We start from the raw sequence: 17,931 nt of genomic DNA on the forward strand, positions 1-17,931 counted from the left end.
TTAATAAGCCTCCCAATTCTATGATACTTTGTTATAGCAGCCCAGAGTGACTAAGGCACATGGAAAGAACCATCCAAAAGGATTAAAGAGAATAGTACTTGACACTCACAAGAGAAGGCTTCCTAATTCACAGGAGACTGAGAAAACTACTCAAAAAGTTTGATGAGGTCATTGCTTCTTTATTAAGACCTTCAACTTATTCAAGGATTCACCTACATTCTAACAGGGTAATTTACTTTACTCAAAGTTTGCCAACTGAAATGTTAATGTCATCCAAAAAAACATCCTTGCAAATATATTCAGAATAATGTATGACCATATATCTGGATACTGTGTCCTAGCCAGTTTGACACATAAAAATTAACCATCACATTAGGCATGCAATAAAATATCCAAAATACAAAGAAGCAGGAAAATGTAACTGCATAATGGAGAGAAGAATAAACCAATTAAGTTAATCTAGATATCATATTAAATATAACTAACAACATTAAAAGAGCTCTTATATATCTATTCCATATTTTCAAAAAGTTAAGCAGATTTTTGGGTCATCTGCATGGCTCAGTCAGTTAAGTGACCAATTCTTGATTTTGGTTCAGGTCACAATTTCAGGGTCATGAGATTAAGTGTCACTTTGGGCTCCATGCTGGGCATGGAACCTGCTTAAGATTCTCTCTCTCCCTCTCTTTCTGCCCTTCCCTCCTCACTTGTGCTCTCTCAAAAAAAAAAAAAAAAAAAAAAAAAAAGCTTAGGTAGATTTTGAAAAGCTAAGCAAGAGTAATAAGCCTCTAACTAGGCTGACTTCTTAAAAAAGAGATGATATAAATTACTAGTATCAGAAAATGAAAGAAAGGTCATCATTGCAGAGCACATGGACATAAAAAGGACAATAAAGAAATACTATGAATAACTTTAAGCCCACATATTTGATAACTTAGTTGAAATGAGCCAATTCCCTAAAAGACACGATCTGCCAAAATTCACGCAAGAATAAATAGAGAATCTGAATAGGATTTGATTTAAAAATCGTGTCAATAATTAATAACCTTCTAAAAGAAATTAACAGTTTCAAACAAGGGCACTGAGGAATGCTACCAAACATTTAAGGAAAAATTATCCCAATCCTTTATGATCTCTTAAAGAATAAACAAACAGAGGAAATACTTCCCAAAACACTTGATAAGGCCAGAATAACCCTAAAAAGAAAAACCAGAAAGGACAATACAAGAAAAGAAAACTGCAGTCTAATATCTCTCATGAACACAGGTATGAAAATCCTTAATGAAATATTAACAAATCAACAACAACAACAGATACCTAATGACAAAGTGGGATTTATCACAGGCATGCGCGTTAGCATATCAGCAGGCTTAAAAAACAAAACAAGACTATAAAACAAAATAACCAAAACAAAAATTATAAAACACATGGCTATATTAGTAATGCAGAAAAAGCATTTGACACAATCTAACACACAGTCATAATTAAAACTCACAGTAAACTGGGAATGGAGAAGTTCTTCAACTTGATATTACATATAATAATATAAATATAATCATAAATATAATATACATATTTACCTATAGTTAAGATCATACTTAATGATGAGAAACTAGAAGCTTTCTAAATAAAATAAGGAACAAAGCAAAAATGTTCTCTCTCAATACTTTTTCAACATTGTACTGGAATACTAGCTAATTCAATAATATAAGAAAAGGAAATAATAGGTATATAGTTTGGAAAGAAGAAGTTAAACTCTTAGGTTGCAGATGACATGATTGTCTCTGTAGTAAATGCAAAAGAACTGACAGAAAAACTCCTGAAACTAATAAGCAATTATAGCAAATTTGCTCGATACAAAATGAATACAAAAATCAATTTCCTTTAACAATAATGAACAAGTTGAATTTGAAATCAAAATCACAAAACCATATATATTATTACCCCTCAAAATTAAATACTTAGTTATAAACCTAGCAAAAAATGTACAAGATCAATATAAGGAAAATTCTATAAACTCTGATAATTGAAATAAAAAATTAGATACTCCATGTCTATAGATAGGATGGCCCAGTATTGTCAAAAATGTTAGCTCCTTCCAACTGGATCTATAGGTTTAATGTAATACCAATTAAAATCTCATCAAGCTATGTTATTGATATTAATAAACGGATTGTTGTTTTATGTGGAGAGAGAAATGAATCAGAATAGCCAAGACAGATGAAGGAAATGAATAATTTGGAAGACTGACACTACTCAACTTTAAGACTTACTGTAAACTTTAAGACTACAGTTATCAAGACAGTATAATATTCACAAAATTTTAGGCAAATAGATTAATGGAACATATAGAAGACCAGAAATAGACCCCATGAATATAGCCACCTGATCATTGATACAGGACAAAGAAAATGCAATGAAGCAAAACAATGATGTCTTTTTGTACAGAATACCAAAGCTATAGTCAATAAAAGACATAACTGATAAGCTGGACTTTATTAAAATTAAAAATGTAGCTCTGGAAAGCCTATGTCAAAGGAATGAGAAGGCAAGCCACAGACTGAGAGATAATATTTCCAAAAGACACATCTGATATGGGACTATTTTTTCAAAAGATAACAATAACTCTTAAAATGTAATAATAAGTAAACAAACAACCAGATTAAAAATGGTCAAAAGACCTGACTAGAGTCTCACCAAAGAATGTCTACAAATCTACAAATGGCAGATGAGCAGCATATGAAAAGATGCTCTACATATCATGTTATTAGAGAAATGCAAATTAAAACAATGCTGAAATATCTCTACATACCTGCTAGAATGATCAAAATCCCAAACTATAACACCAAATGCTGGTGGAGAAACAAGAATTCTCATTCCATTGCTGGTGGGTATGCAAGATGTACAGCCACTTGGGAAGATAGTTTGGCACTTTATTACAAAACTAAGCAGATTCATATGATACAATTCAGCTATGCACTTTTTTGGTATATGCCCAGAGAAGTTGAAAGCATGTGTCCACACAAAAACCTTCACAAAGATGTTCATAACAGCTTTATTCATACCAAAACTTAGAAGCAACCAAGATACTTTTCTTTGGGGAATGGTTAAATAAACTTTGGTATATCCAAGCAATAGACTATCATTTAGTGCTAAAATAAATGAGCTATCAAGCCATGAAAGACATGAGGGAATAGTAAATGCATATTACTGACTAAAAAAAAAAGTAATCTACAAAGGTTATATAAGATATGACTACAGCTATGACACTCTGGGAAGGGTAAAACTATGGAGATGGGGGTATGCTTGGGTGTCTCAGTCAGTTGAGCATCTGACTTTTTATTTCAGCTCAGGTCATGATCTCAGGGTTGTGAGATTAAGCCCCACATCAGGCTGGGCATGGAGCCTGCTTAATATTCTCTTTTCCTCTCTCTATGCCTCCCCTCTCCTTTCTCTGTCTCAAAAAAACAAAAACAAAAACAAACAAACAACAACAAAACACACACACACACACAAACAAAAAACCTAAAACTAAAACTAAACCTATGGAGACGGTAAAAAGATCAGCAGTTGCCATGGTTTGGGTTGCAAAAGAATGAATAAGTGAAGCTCAGAGGATTTTTCAGGCAGTAAAAATACTCTGTAGGATATTTTAATGATGAATACATGTTATTATATCTTTGTCCAAACCCATAGAATGTACAATATCAAGATAAAACCCTAATGTAAACTGTGGACTTTAGTTGATTAGGGTGCATCAATATATGTTTGTGAAGTGTAATAAATAAATCTCTCTGATGTAGAACACCAATGATGGGGCAAGTCATGTATATGTGATGCAGGGTATACCTTCTCAGTTTTGCTCTGAACCTAAAACTGTTCTTAAAATATAAAGCTTTAAAGGAAAAACAACAACAAAAACCTCACAGCCATCCATTCATAGGAATAGAGGGAAGGAACTTCTTTAACGTGGAAAAAAAAAGATACCTGTGAAAAACTTACAGAGAACATCCTATTTAAGAATGAATATTTGAAGGTTTCTGCCTAAATTCAATAATAATAAAGTAGGCATGCCTGCTTTCATAACTTTTATCCAACCTATTATTGGAGGTAATACCTAGTACAATCAAGCAAGGAAAAAAAATGAAAGCATACATATTTGAGATAATAAGCAAACTGTTCTTATTCAAGGATGATATGGTCATCTACATAGAAAATCCAATGGCGTACACAACAAAAGGTCTAGAATCAAATTTAGCAGGAATGTGATATATAAAATCAATATAAAATAAACAAGTATATTTCTGCATACTTACTAGCAGTAAGTTACTAAACTGATTAAAATTAATTTATAATTGTATCTAAGTATATACTTCTGGGAAAATCAGACTAAAAGGGTTAAAACCTATACAATGAACACTACAAAATATTGCTGAGAGAAGTCCTAGGTAAAAGGAGAGATGTACCTGGTTTATGAGCTAGAGTATTCAAAGTTATTAGGATTTCAATTCTTTGTAAATTAATCTCTAGAATAATAGATATCCCAATGAAAATACAAATAAATGCCTTTGTGGAAATTTTAAAGCTGATTCTAGAATTCATATGGAAGTTCAAGGACCTCAGAATAACATAAGAAAATCTATTTTAAATTAAAGAATGAATTTGGGAGGTTAGCAGTACCTAATTTCAATATTTCTTATAGAGCTGCAGTGATCAAGATCTTGTCATATTGGCAAATAGAGAGGAAAAAGTCATCAATGGAACAAAGTAGAGAATCCAGATATATACTCAAATACACACACACACACACACACATATGCATAAACACATACATAGACATGGAGACCATATATATATTATGCATATTTATAGAATATTATATATATAATATATATATATATACACAGACTTTAGTCAGTTTTTACCAGTTTTAGATAATTTTTGACAGAAGTGCAAAGTTTGGTGGAGAAAAAAATAGTATTTCAAGAAAAACTAGCTATTCTTATTGAAAAAAATACGAACTCCCATCATTTACAAAAACTAAAATGAATGCTAACTTAAAAATAAAACTATAAAACTTCTAGAAATAACATAAGTGAAAATTGTTGCAACCTTAGGTTGTATGTATTTCTCACAACAATAAAGAACATTCCATAAAAAAGTGAACTTTATCAAAATTTAAGTTCTGCTTTTCATAGGACACTATCAATAGAATTAAAAACAAACAGCAACGTAGGAGAAAACATTTACAAAACATCTATCTGATTAAAATGTTTCATTCAGGGACCCCTGGGTGGCTTAGTGGTTGAGCATCTGCTCAGGGTGTGATCCGGGGGTCCTGGGATTGAGTTCCACATTGGGCTCTCTGCAGAGAGCCTGCTTCTCCCTCTGCTCTCTGTGTGTCTCTCATGAATAAATAAATAAAATCTTAAAAAAAAAACTTTTTAGTGAATATATTTTATCCAAACTTACTCATTAGAAAATAAAACTCTTAAAATTTGGCAAAATATTTGAATAGACCTTTACAAAGAAGATCTATGGATGGCATATAATCTCATGGAAAGATATTCAACATCATTAGTAATTAGGGAAATGAAAATGTAGACACAATATGTTGGCACATTTATTAGAATGACTAAAATAAAAATCAGGATGCATTGCTGGCTCAGTCAGAGGAGCATGTGGCTCTTGATACTGGTGTTGTGAGTTGAGCCCCATTTTAGGTATAGAGATTGCTTAATAATTAATTTATAATAAAATAAAAATCAAGGTTACCTAGAATTGGCAAGGATAGAAGAATTAGAACTGTCATGTACTTAATAAAAATGTACACTGTCACAAATTTGGAAAATGGTTTGGCAGTTTCTTAAAAAGTTAAATATACATCTAATATATAATAGAGAGACGCCTCAGTGGCTCAGTGGTTTAGCACCTGCCTTTGGCCCGGGAATGATCCTGGAGTCCCTGGATCGAGTCCCATGTCAGGCTCCCTGCATGGGGCCTTCTTCTCCCTCTGCCTGTGTCTCTGCCTCTCTCTCTCTCTCTCTCTCTCTCTCTCTCTGTGTCTCTCATGAAAAAATAAATTAAATATTTTAGAAAAATAACATAGAATAGATATATTATACTTATAGGTCCTTACTCCAGGGAAGAGGATGTGTATGTTCACACAAAGTCTTCTATGTAAATGTCCATAGACACATCATTGTAATGGCCAAAGCTGAAAACAACACAAATATTTATCTATAGGTAGATGGAAAAAATAATTTTTGGTATGCCCATATAATGGTGTACTACTCCGTGTTGTAAATGAATCACCTACTGAAACATGCAACAACATGGGTGAATCTCAATAGAATTATGTTGTGTATAGAAGCCAGGCCTAAAAAAAAGAAAAAAAGCGCATTTGTTTGATTTCATTTATACAAATGTCTAAAAAAAATAAAAATAAAAATAAAACAACTAATCTATAGTTGCAGAGAACAGATCAATCATTAGAAAGGGGAAAAGAAAAAAATCTTTTTTTAAATAGAAAGGGAAGTAGAAAGGAGGATAAGAATGATTACAAACAGTGTCACATAATTTCTAGTTGACAGATAAGTTCACTATTTTGATTATGGTGATACATTCATCATATAAGCCAAACTTAGCTTGTACAATGTAAATATAATGCATTTTACTGATATTAATATTTCAATTAAGCAGTCACAAAATACTATTTAATAGAGTACTTATTTGCAGAAAGATTCACATACATTATGTTTCTCAGCAAACATTTATTTCTTTTTCTTACGCAAAATCATTCATACTCATATTACTCTCAATCATCCTTTCTATGGAGTAAGATGTTTTAAAGTCTCGTTAGTATATTAAAATAATATAAACTGAAGCATAAATTTCATTAAAAATTGTTCCTTTGCATGATCTACAAGGGAAAATGAATATTTATTATAGTGACTTCAGAAGGCATTTTCTCTTAAAGGGCAATGTATAATAACTACCTTTTATAACAACTGCATGAGTTTTATTGTTTAAATGAAATATTGAATAAATTATTAGCTTATATTTTTGTGTCTCCAATATAATAAATAAAAGGGCAAAAAATCTAGTGGTAACAACATCTATTATAGAACACATAAACCAACATGATGATTTCTAGTTTCATGAGAAAGTATTCAATTTTTACAAGTCCAACCTATTAATAGAATAGTAAGTCATCAAATATACACATCTTCTTCATAATTCATTGATTCATTGCTAGTTTATGATTTTAAATTTTAATGCCTAAGATAATGCCATGAAAAAATAGAATTAAATTGGATAAAGCATTCAGATATCATAGATAAAGACAACAATGATGCAGCCATTATTCTTTTGTTATCAAACTATTAAAAGAAAAAGTAGGGTGAGATGTATAAGTACATTGTCAAAAGTCCACCTTTTAAATTAAAGAAAAATTTCTCAAAGTCATAAAAAAAACCCCTCACATTGACTTAAAGGTTAAATATCCACACAGAGACACATGCACACACACATTTCTATTAAATAAAAAATATTTATGTTTATAGGAATTAACATACAAATAGAATTATAATACACAAATATAAATATATTGCAGGATAGTCAGTTTCTGTCACTCTATGTAAAGAGATCACTTTTTATATTGTATATATTTTGTAAGTTTATATATGCACTAGGCTATATTTTTACTACATCAAACATTCAGTTATCTTAATCCTGTGTACATTTTTTCTATGATAAACTAAACATTACCATAAACTATCCCATTACCCTTTGGGAGGGCTGGACTATATTGTGCTGAAAACTGGCATTGTTGATGGTGCTTAAAAACAATGTTATTATTTTAGTTCCATAATTCCAAATATATTAATATTCAGATTCACTTATCATTTCAATATTTTCACTTCTTCAAAGCATACCAATGATATTGTGTTTGGGGCACCAAAATTCTAAGTGTTTATGATCATAAATCCCACACTAGGAGGATGAGATATCAGGAACATTCTTAAGGAGGATGAGAAATATCCTGTGAAATAAAAACTAAATATTACCTGAGTTTGTGTGTTTTTAATATTAGCTTTCATAATTTCTAATTCTTTTAGGGGTCTGAGTAAAGTGGTTGTTTGATAATTTTATAAATATTTTATTGTATTTTTAGTTTTGGGCCTTCTTTAAAACTGACATAATCTTTGAGGTTTTACAATGAAAATAATGTAACTTAAAGAATAATTTCCTTAAATAGAAGACTAAATTTAAAAACGTGCAACTAAAGTTTATATTTAAAATAGAATTAATGAATAATTATAGGAGAAGACATGAGAAAATAGATGGATTTATTTATATCTTGTCAATTCTGCACTCTACTTTTTGATTTGTGATACTAAGGTTGACTGGTATTTACTGAAGAATTAAATGCAAAAAAGCTAGAAATTGTTTTTAAGTATTCTGTATAAAGTACTGTACTTATCCTGTTAAAGCATCATCCGCCATGACCCGGAAACTAAGCAACAGAAAGAAAATAAAATCCTTTTATTGACATGCTTCACATTGTCTGATATACAATTTGAATCTCATATTGAGATATTATATGTGTGACATTTTCTTTTTTTGTCCTTTTATAAAATATTCTGAACACTAATCAAAATATCCGGATTATGAAAAGGATTGTCAGCTGTAAGAAAATGCATTTCTGTTGAGTTCATATTCCTGCAGGGGAAATAATCATCTGAGTCACATTAGGTGTGTTTGTAACCAAAGCCAGTGTGAGGATTTCTTATGGTGATGAGTATTAGCTTTCTATATACAACTTCGAAACCAAGTTAACTTACAGGATTTGTTTTTTTCATGTTCACAAGTATCAAGTGGTTAAGAAAAAACAACTTAAAACATATTTGACATGCTGCTTTAGATTTTTTAATAAATAAAATTTCATATCAATTAGAGTAAAGTATTTTGCTTAAATAGGAAGACTTACACTGAACTTGAAGCTTCCAAAAGTAAAAACTTGAATCAAAGTCTTCATTAGAAATGAGCTTGTTTTTGTTCTCTTTGGCTTTCACATTCTGCCTTTTAACTCCTCTAGGCCTAGAGAAAGTGGAAAGCAAACATGAAAGCTTTGTCTTTTCTTTCTTCGATTGCTGAGTGACCCAGAGTCATCCATATTAAATGACAAGAGTGTATACATGGGCTCACAGAAACTATTTAACCAAATTGATAAAAACAGTGATGATATCAATTTAACATGATGTAAAAAGAAGAAAAAGGATTATATGGGCTATAAGGGAGAACTGAAATCCTATGTGTGATTTTTCAGGCCTGAACAGAAGATAGTTACCAAGGCTTGACCTGGCAGTTTCAGGGGCCAAGCTACCCTCCCCACACCAGACTGGGTGCACAGCTACAGTCTCTGAAGGGAGTGGATTCAAAGTCCCCTGGCAATAACCATACTCTAATGCAAATCTGCATTCCTTCAGCAGGGAGCTCTGCTGAGACCTCATTGGCCACGGGGGGCGGAGGGGGGGGGGGTACTGAGGCAAATCTTTGAGACATTTTTCTCCAAGGACTCATGGGACTCATGGGCTTTGAGTACTTCTCTAAACCTAGGGCTTATCCTTTGCTCTCCCCACCAGCCATTAGACTCCTCTTGGCGATGAAAATTTCCCTTTGCCTGTGCTGACCTACCTAACTTTTACCTGGTTCTGTTCCACGGGAAAAATGGACCATGAGGGGGCCAGTGTGTCCTTCAGTTTAGCTTCCTGCTTCACTATGGGAGAACATGATTGAAGACCCCTGGTTTGTTATTGTAATTTACTACTACACCTGGCAGCTCAGCTCTTTCTAGTTCAGCTCAGCTCCTGACAATAAGGGATTACAAAAATCAAACTGATTGAAATAAAATATTTAAGAACCACCAAAAAAGAAAGTAGTTAAAATTCAAAACTGTGAGAAATTAAAATTTATGAAACTCAGATTTTAAGACTGATATGAAAATTTTCAGGGAGAAGAAATAAGAGAATGTTTTATTACAAATAATTAATTATATTTTTATTTTATTATTATTATTTTTTTATTTTTTTTATTTTTTTACTTTGAGACAACTGTAGATTCACATGCAGTTGTCAGAAATAGCACAGAGAGATTTGGTGCACTCTTTTCTCAGTTTCCCTCAGTGGTAACATCTTGGGAAACTAGTGAAATATCAAAACCAGGATGATGACATTTACATTGATGCAATCCAGATGAACACTTCCATCATCACAAGGATCCTTTACATTGTCATTTATAGATTCACCCACTTCGTTTTAGACCTTACTCTTCTGTAACCCTGGATACTGCTAATCTGTTTTCCATTTCTATAATTTTATCATTTCAAGAATGTTATATAAATGGAACCATACAGTATGTATGTAACCTTTTGGGATTGGCTTTTTTTCACTCAGCATAATTCTGGAGAGATTGACCCAGAATGTATCAATAGTTCTTTCCTTTCCATTACTGAATGGTATGGACGTACCACAGTTTGTCTAACCATCCATCCTTTGAAGGACGTCAAAGTTGTTTATAGTTCTTGGCCATTGTTTATAGCAATGATTACAAATAAAACTGCTATAAACATATTCTGGAATAAATGTCCAGGAGTTCAACTGCTGGATTGTATATTACTTGCATGTTTAGTTTTCAAATAAGTTGCCAAGCCGTTTTCTATAGTGACTATGCTATTTTTGCATTCCTATTAGCAATGTGTCAGTGATGAAGCTGTTCTACATGGCTGTCAGCATTGGGTCTTGGCACTATTTAACTATATAAGTGTGTAAGGATATCTTATTATGATTTTCACTTATATTTCCTGAGTGCCTAATGATGTTAAATACCTTTTCACATCCTTCTTTGCTATCTGTGTATATGTAAATATATATAATATATATCCATCCATATGTGTATATATATATGTATTATATATATGTATTATATATATATATTTCCATCCTCTTCTGAGAAATATCTGTTCATGTGTTTTACCCATTTGCAAATTGGACAGTTTAACTGTCAAGTTCTGAATATTTTTACATGTTCTAGATTCTAGTCCTTTCTTGGATATGTGAATACCAAATATTTTCTATAATAATACTGTAGTTTGCTCTTATATGCCTTAACAAGGTTTTATATAACAAGGTTTTATAAAATCCAATTTATTATTTTTCCTTTAATGGACCATGCTTTTTTTTTTATCATATCTAAAAACCCTTTGCCTCGATCTAGATTCAGAAGATTTTGTTTTTTTCTTAAAGTTTTTACTTTGACATTTATATTTTAATAATACATTCATTTTTAGTTAATCTTTGTTTAAAATGTGAGACTTAGTTGAAGATTTTTATAGTCATGGCTATGGATATTCAGTTGCTCCAGGACCATTTCTTGAAAAGGCTATCTTCCTCTATTAAAATTCGTTTTCAATTTTGTGAAAAATCAAGTGGGCAAACTAATATGGGTCTGTTTCTGGATTCTTCATTCCACTGATCTATGTACTTATCTCTAATATTAGATGATCTGATTATGATAGTTTTGTAATAACTCTTTGAAGTAAAATGGACTGATTCCACCCACTTTATTCTTTTTTCAATTAAAAAAAACTATGCTAGTCTTTTTGCCTTTCCATACAAATTTTAGAATGATCGCTATTATCTCTAAAAGCTATCGCTTGGATTTCAATAGAGGTATTAAGCCTGTATATCAATTTAGGAAGAATTGGCACCTTTATTATGTTGTGTCTTCTAATCCTTCAGCGCTGCATGCCTGGTCATTTATTTTGGTCTTGTTTGATTTGCCATCAGCATTTTGTAGTTTTCAGCACACAACTTGAAATCTAATATACGTAAATCTAATACATATATTAGATTTACCTCAAAATACTTTATTTTTGAGCAAGTATAATGGTATTGTTTTATAATTTTGATGCTCATGTGTTCATGTCATCACTAGTGTATAGAAATAAAACTGATTTTTGTATTTTTATCTTGGTATCCTTTGGCCTTCCTGAACTTACTACTCAGTTGTAGGAAAGTTTTTGTAGATTCCTTTTATTTTTCTACACAGTCATATCATATCTTATAGGTATAGTTTTCTTTTTTTCTGAGATGTATCTATTTAATTTTCATTTATTGACTCCTGGTGTTTACTGGAACTTCCACCACTATGTTGAATAAGAGTGGTAAAAATGAACAGCCTTCTTTTGTTTGTGATCTCAGGGGAAAATGTTTCTCATTTTTTTCTTTGTCAATCTTTCTAAAACTTTGCCAAGTTTATTGATCTTTCCCCCAAATCATCTTTTTCATTCATTTATTTTTACTATATTATGTTTTCTACTTTATTGGTTATTGTGCTTTATTATATAATTTCTTTCCTTCTCCTTGTTTTGCATTTATATTTCTCTTCATTTTCAAGGTTGAGGAGATTTCATCTTTGACCTATGGATTATTTAAAAATGTGTGGTTATTTCTCAAGTATTTGGAGATTCCCATTCTATCCTTTATTACTTTTTAGTTACAATCTGTGTGGATAAGACAACACTCCCTGTTGGTTTTCAATAATTTAAATTATTGATTTTATGGCCCATGATATGGGTCTATCTTACAATATGGATACTTTTAAAAATGTGCATTTTTCTATTGTAGGGTGGAGTATTCAAACATGTTGATTAGATGTTGTTATAATGATATTGAAGTCTCCAGCTGTAAATATGGATTTGTCTCTTATTTCAGTTTTTACATCCTGTGTTTTGAAGTTGTATTGCTCAGTGTATATACACTTAGGATTGCTATTGGGGAAATTGGCTCTTTTTCAACACTATATACTATCTCATTCTATTTCTGGTAATTTTATTTGCTCCAAAGTTTACTTTCTCTGATAGTAATACGGCCACTTCTGGTTTCTTTGGGTGGTTTGATGGAATGTAAATTTCTTCTTTGACTTTTAACCTGGCTATGTCACTAAAAGTAAAGTGAGATTCTTATAGATAGCATAGCCTGCTTGGGATTTGTTCAGATTTGAATCTGTAAATTCAAACCTTTTGGGAAAACTTATATTATCAGTCACTATAATTTTTAGGAATCATTTAGTCTTATTCTTTCTCCACTCCTCTCAGCACTTCATGACTCAAAGGTGAGATCTTTAGCTGTACTCCCACAAGTCCCTGAGAATCTCTGTTTTTTTTGTTTGTTTGTTTTTGTATTTTTTGCTTGTTGGTGTTGTTTGTTGCTCTGATTGGATAATTTCCACTGGTCTATTTCCCTATGGGGGACCTGATGTGGGACTCGATCCCAGGACCCCAGGATCATGACCTGAGCCGAAGGCAGACACTCAACAACTGAGCCACCCAGGTGAACCTCCACACTTGTCTATATTAAATTATTTTCTTTCCAGTTCCTTTCATTCTCCTGTTCAGCCTATCCATGAAGCTATTGATTGATGTACTATTTTTCATTTCCAAAACTTTCGTTTGATTCTGTTATATATTCTATGTATTCTATCTCTTTGCTGAGATTTTTTTTCTGAGACTTTCATTTCAAGCACATTCATAATTAGTCAAAGCATTTCTGATTTTTTAAAAGATATCTTTATCAGATAATTCTAGTATCTGTACCATCTTGATGTTGGTAACTATTGATCACCTTTTAGTATTCAGTTAGATCTTTCTGGTCCCTAGTATGAATGATTTTTTTTTTTTTCTTATCGAAACCTGGACATGTAGGTATAATGTCATGTGCCCCTGGATTTTATGTAAATTTTCTATTTTAGAGGTTTTCTCTGACCCTGCTCAACCAGGAAAAGGGAATTGAGTTGCTGCTCAATGGGGATAGAAGCCTAATTTTCTCACTCAGCTATCACTTAAAGGAGGAAGAACTTCTCATCATTGCTGGGTGAGAATAGAATATTTGCAGTTCTCCAATAGCTCCTTCACTGATACTCCCTGGCTTGGAGAGTTAGGAATGCCTTGTGAGTACTCTCCGGTGTGGACTCCTCTGACACAAATGTGAGGGAGAGATGATCCAGGTAGAGGCGAAAGCCCAGACTCCCTACTCAGTCTTCTTCAGTACTATTCCGGTAGGATGGGAGGTTAGAGAGGAACTCTTCCTTAGGAAGAGTACAAGTCTGTGCTCCTCACTTAGCCACTGGTGGTTTGGTTTGGGTGGCCCACAAATGTTATATTTTGGTATTTGGTGGCAATAGAGCAGTTATTTTTCTGAAGGTTTTCTGTCTGGCTAAGTTTCTTATTTCCTGGCCCTTTGGTTATAAAGAAAATGCTTCTTTTGGGCCTTTTCTTCATCTGTATCTATAAGCATTTCTAAGTGACTGGGTTCTCCATCACCTATTCTGGTTAAATAAGGTGGGGAGTGATAGAAAATTCAAAACCATATTGGTCTTTTGTCTGGAGGTCACTAGTTTTTCCACCTGCTTCTCTCCAGCTATCTCTGTCTTATTTTTTTTTAATATTTTATTTATTTATTCATGAGAGACACGGAGAGAGAGAGAGAGACAGACAGACAGACAGACAGAGCCAGAGACACAGGTAGAGGGAGAAGCAGGCTCCATGTAGGGAGCCTGATGCTAGACTCGATCCCGGGACTCCAGGATCATGCCCCGGGCCGAAGGCAGGCAGTCAACCGCTGAGCCACCCAGGGATCCCCCTTATGTTTATTTTATATATAATAGCCAGGGCTATTGTATTAGCAGGCAAGCTTTTTTGGATTCTTTTGTTTGTTTTACTAACAGGCAGAATAAGAAAAAAAAATGTATCTACTTTTTCTTTTTGAAAGCCGTCAATAAATGGTATTTTTGAAGTCAAAACTAGTAAAACAGTGCAATTGTATTTAAATATAATTTACTCTTTTGAATGAAAAGTTCAATATATTCATTTTGTATGTGCTTGAAAGACTCCAAAGTCTTTAGGGTTATTCCAAATGCATACAATAAAAACTAACAATTCTGAAGAGTATTTCATTCCTTATTTGTTTATCTTCATAGAATATTTTAAAATTCCTTTATTCACTCTATGTATTTCACTAGAGAAAAAAAAACTTTTGTTTCCTTACTTGCATTGATATTGACAATGAGAATAAAGGATTTCATCAGCATTTTCTGGTCTAATTTAGAAGGTGAAGTACTCATCACTTCCATTTAGAATTATCTCACAACTAATCAGGTAAAAAATTGGAAATCTATTATGGAACTGAGCCAGATTTTTCTTTTCATAGTTTTCCTCTGCTTGAGAACACATAAATCTTCTCCCTACTTTCTACTGCCACTATTCAGTTAAGTGTAGTGACTTCTACCTTTTAAAATAGAGAAATAAGGAAAACACTGCCACTGCAACAAAAAATATTAATATTGCTTTAATTCAGCAACACTATATAAATAACAGGTGCATCTAATTTGGTTCAATTGATAATAACTATAACATTAGAAAATAAACTGAAGTTTTAGAAATCAAATCCAAATGAAATGATAATATTATGTAAAAGTATTTTGCCCTTTATCTATGAACACATGATTTCTACTTTTGTTTGGTATTTATTTGATACTTCAGTTCTTTGATCAGAACACAGAAATGTGTGTTTAACTTGATCACACGTTTGGAAATCATTTCCAACTTGTTTTACGTGCAACCGGTAGAGTTTATTATGTACTTGTGAATGTAAATCAAAATCTTTAAAGCTAATAACTATAATAACAATTATTATGCCTTTGACTTATCATAGTAATTATGGGTATTTTTGGCATTACCAGCACATAATATGGAGCAGAAAATAATGCACAAATGCATAAAGACCTACTGTAGTGAAACATCTAACTGTAAAGCCTGAGCAGGAGTGTAAATTATACATAACTCCATTTAGGCAGGATTTTCCAGCCCCAGTTCCTCATCTGTAAAATAAGTTTCTGATTTACCTCATCTATAAAACAAGTTAATGATCTACAATAGCTTGTATATTGCTATTTAAGCTGAAAACTCTAATTAAAAAAAAAAAGATTTTATTTGAGAGAGAGAGAGAGAGAGAGACAGAATGTGTGTATGTACCTGAGCAGTGGGGAGCAGCAGAGGGAAGGGAGAAGCAGACTCACTGCTGAGCAAAAAGCCTGATGCAGGGGCTTGATCCCAGGACCCTGAGATCATGATATGAGCCAAAGGCAGATAGCTGACCAAGCCAACCAGGTGCCCAGAAAATTCTAAATTTACGAGATAACAAGTTAGTGATAGGAATAGAAACTATGTCACTACTGGGGGAAAAAAATCTTTCTAGGACTCAAGAGTCCTATGTAAATGAGTGCTTGAGGTAACAGGTGAACCCTTCTGACTGCCTGTCAGTCTGTGATACCTAAGTAACTCAATAGAGGTAAGGATTCTTGTCTCTCTCCACAGGTAGCACTTTGCAATCTTGTAAAAGTTTTTACTTCCTTTGTATAATATTTTGTAACATCCTTTTTCTATCCTGAAATAGAAGTCATAAATACCATAATCAACCTGTATGAATAATTTCAAAAAATCTACATCAATATAACACTGTGTCAGTAAAATGAAGCATATATAGAGGGAAGGTAATTGAAAATAAAACAATAGAAATTCTAATAAGCAACTGCTCAAACATACTACAATAGAAAATATAATGACATAGTGAAATGCTCACACCTAATGCTACAAGTACCAATGCAGACACGTGTGCTGTTTTGATGATTCAAATATCATGAACATAATTTCTGTTCATGACAGGACCCTACAAAATACTGATAAACTCAAAGTATAAATTGAACAAAATCAAGTAGAAGTTACCCTTAATTTGGGCAACCCAGGTGGGTGGCTCAGCAGTTTAGCGCCGCCTTTGGCCAAGGGCATGATCCTGGAGACCCAGGATTGAGTCCCACATCGGGCTCCCTGCATGGAGCCTGCTTCTCCCTCTGCCTATGTGTGTGTGTGTGTGTGTGTCTCTCTTACCCCCACCCCTTGTTCTGTGTGTGTCTCTCATGAATAAATAAATAAAATCTTAAAAAAAAAAAGCTACCCTTAATTTTTGTTGTATTCTTGGGAAATTCCATTTATTAAAATTGTACAAACAATACCTGACTTTTAAGTATTAATTATTGTTATTTTCTAGTCTTATTAAGCAACATTTTCACAGATGATTGGTTCTTTAAGATATAGTCTATCTTGATCATTGCAAGATGTCTAGCAATATTGCCCTCCAAACTATGATAATTAGAAACATGCTCAGAAATTCTAAAATATCCTTTAGGTAATTGTGCTAGCTCCATTGGATGTTATTGTTCTAAAAGGATATAAAATCCTTGCCAGTCATAGAGATTCTGGTCAATATATATAGAAAAATTTATTTTTTAAAAGATTTACTATTTGAGAGATAGAGAATGGAGAGCAGACGGGGAGGGAGAGGATCTCAAGTGGACTCCCTGCTGAGAATGGAGCCCAACACAGGGCTTGATCTCACAATCCTGAGATTTTGACCTGAGCCAGAGTCAAGAGTTGGACGCTTTAACATTGGAGCCACAAGTTAGAAAATTTTAAATGAGACTGGACATTCCTGTAAGCAGTGTTTTTATATTCCACCTTGTCTGTTATCCATTTTAGTGTAGGCTTCTATGCATCAGTATTGCCTGGATTGAACATCCTCCATCTTCACTACACATGCTTATTGTTTATATATTGTGTAGAATGATCCTCTGGCCATCCAAGTGTTAAAAGCCCATACATGATTTCTCCAAACCACTGAGGACTCTTCTGCATTGATCACACTTCTAAGATGGATATATGAAGATTTTAAAATTCTAACATATTATTTTATTATCCAACACAAGGGAACCCTCTACTTTGAAACACATGCTTAGGAAAAATTAAATAAGAGTAGA

At 32.8% G+C, this 17,931-nt stretch overlaps 1 long non-coding RNA gene across 6 annotated transcripts in view; it reads right to left on the reverse strand.

Moving 5' to 3' along the window:
• The window catches only part of LOC112661853 (uncharacterized), a 179,521-nt gene that overhangs the window by 9,931 nt on the left and 151,659 nt on the right, over window positions 1-17,931 (reverse strand). For all 6 annotated transcript variants that reach the window (XR_003138040.3, XR_003138037.3, XR_003138043.3 and 3 more), the window contains one exon: window positions 8,993-9,102. This is a non-coding gene — a long non-coding RNA (uncharacterized LOC112661853). The remainder of the gene's footprint in view (window positions 1-8,992; window positions 9,103-17,931) is intronic.

This window comes from Canis lupus, chromosome 31, assembly GCF_003254725.2.
Source record: "Canis lupus dingo isolate Sandy chromosome 31, ASM325472v2, whole genome shotgun sequence".
Lineage (NCBI taxonomy): Eukaryota > Metazoa > Chordata > Mammalia > Carnivora > Canidae > Canis > Canis lupus.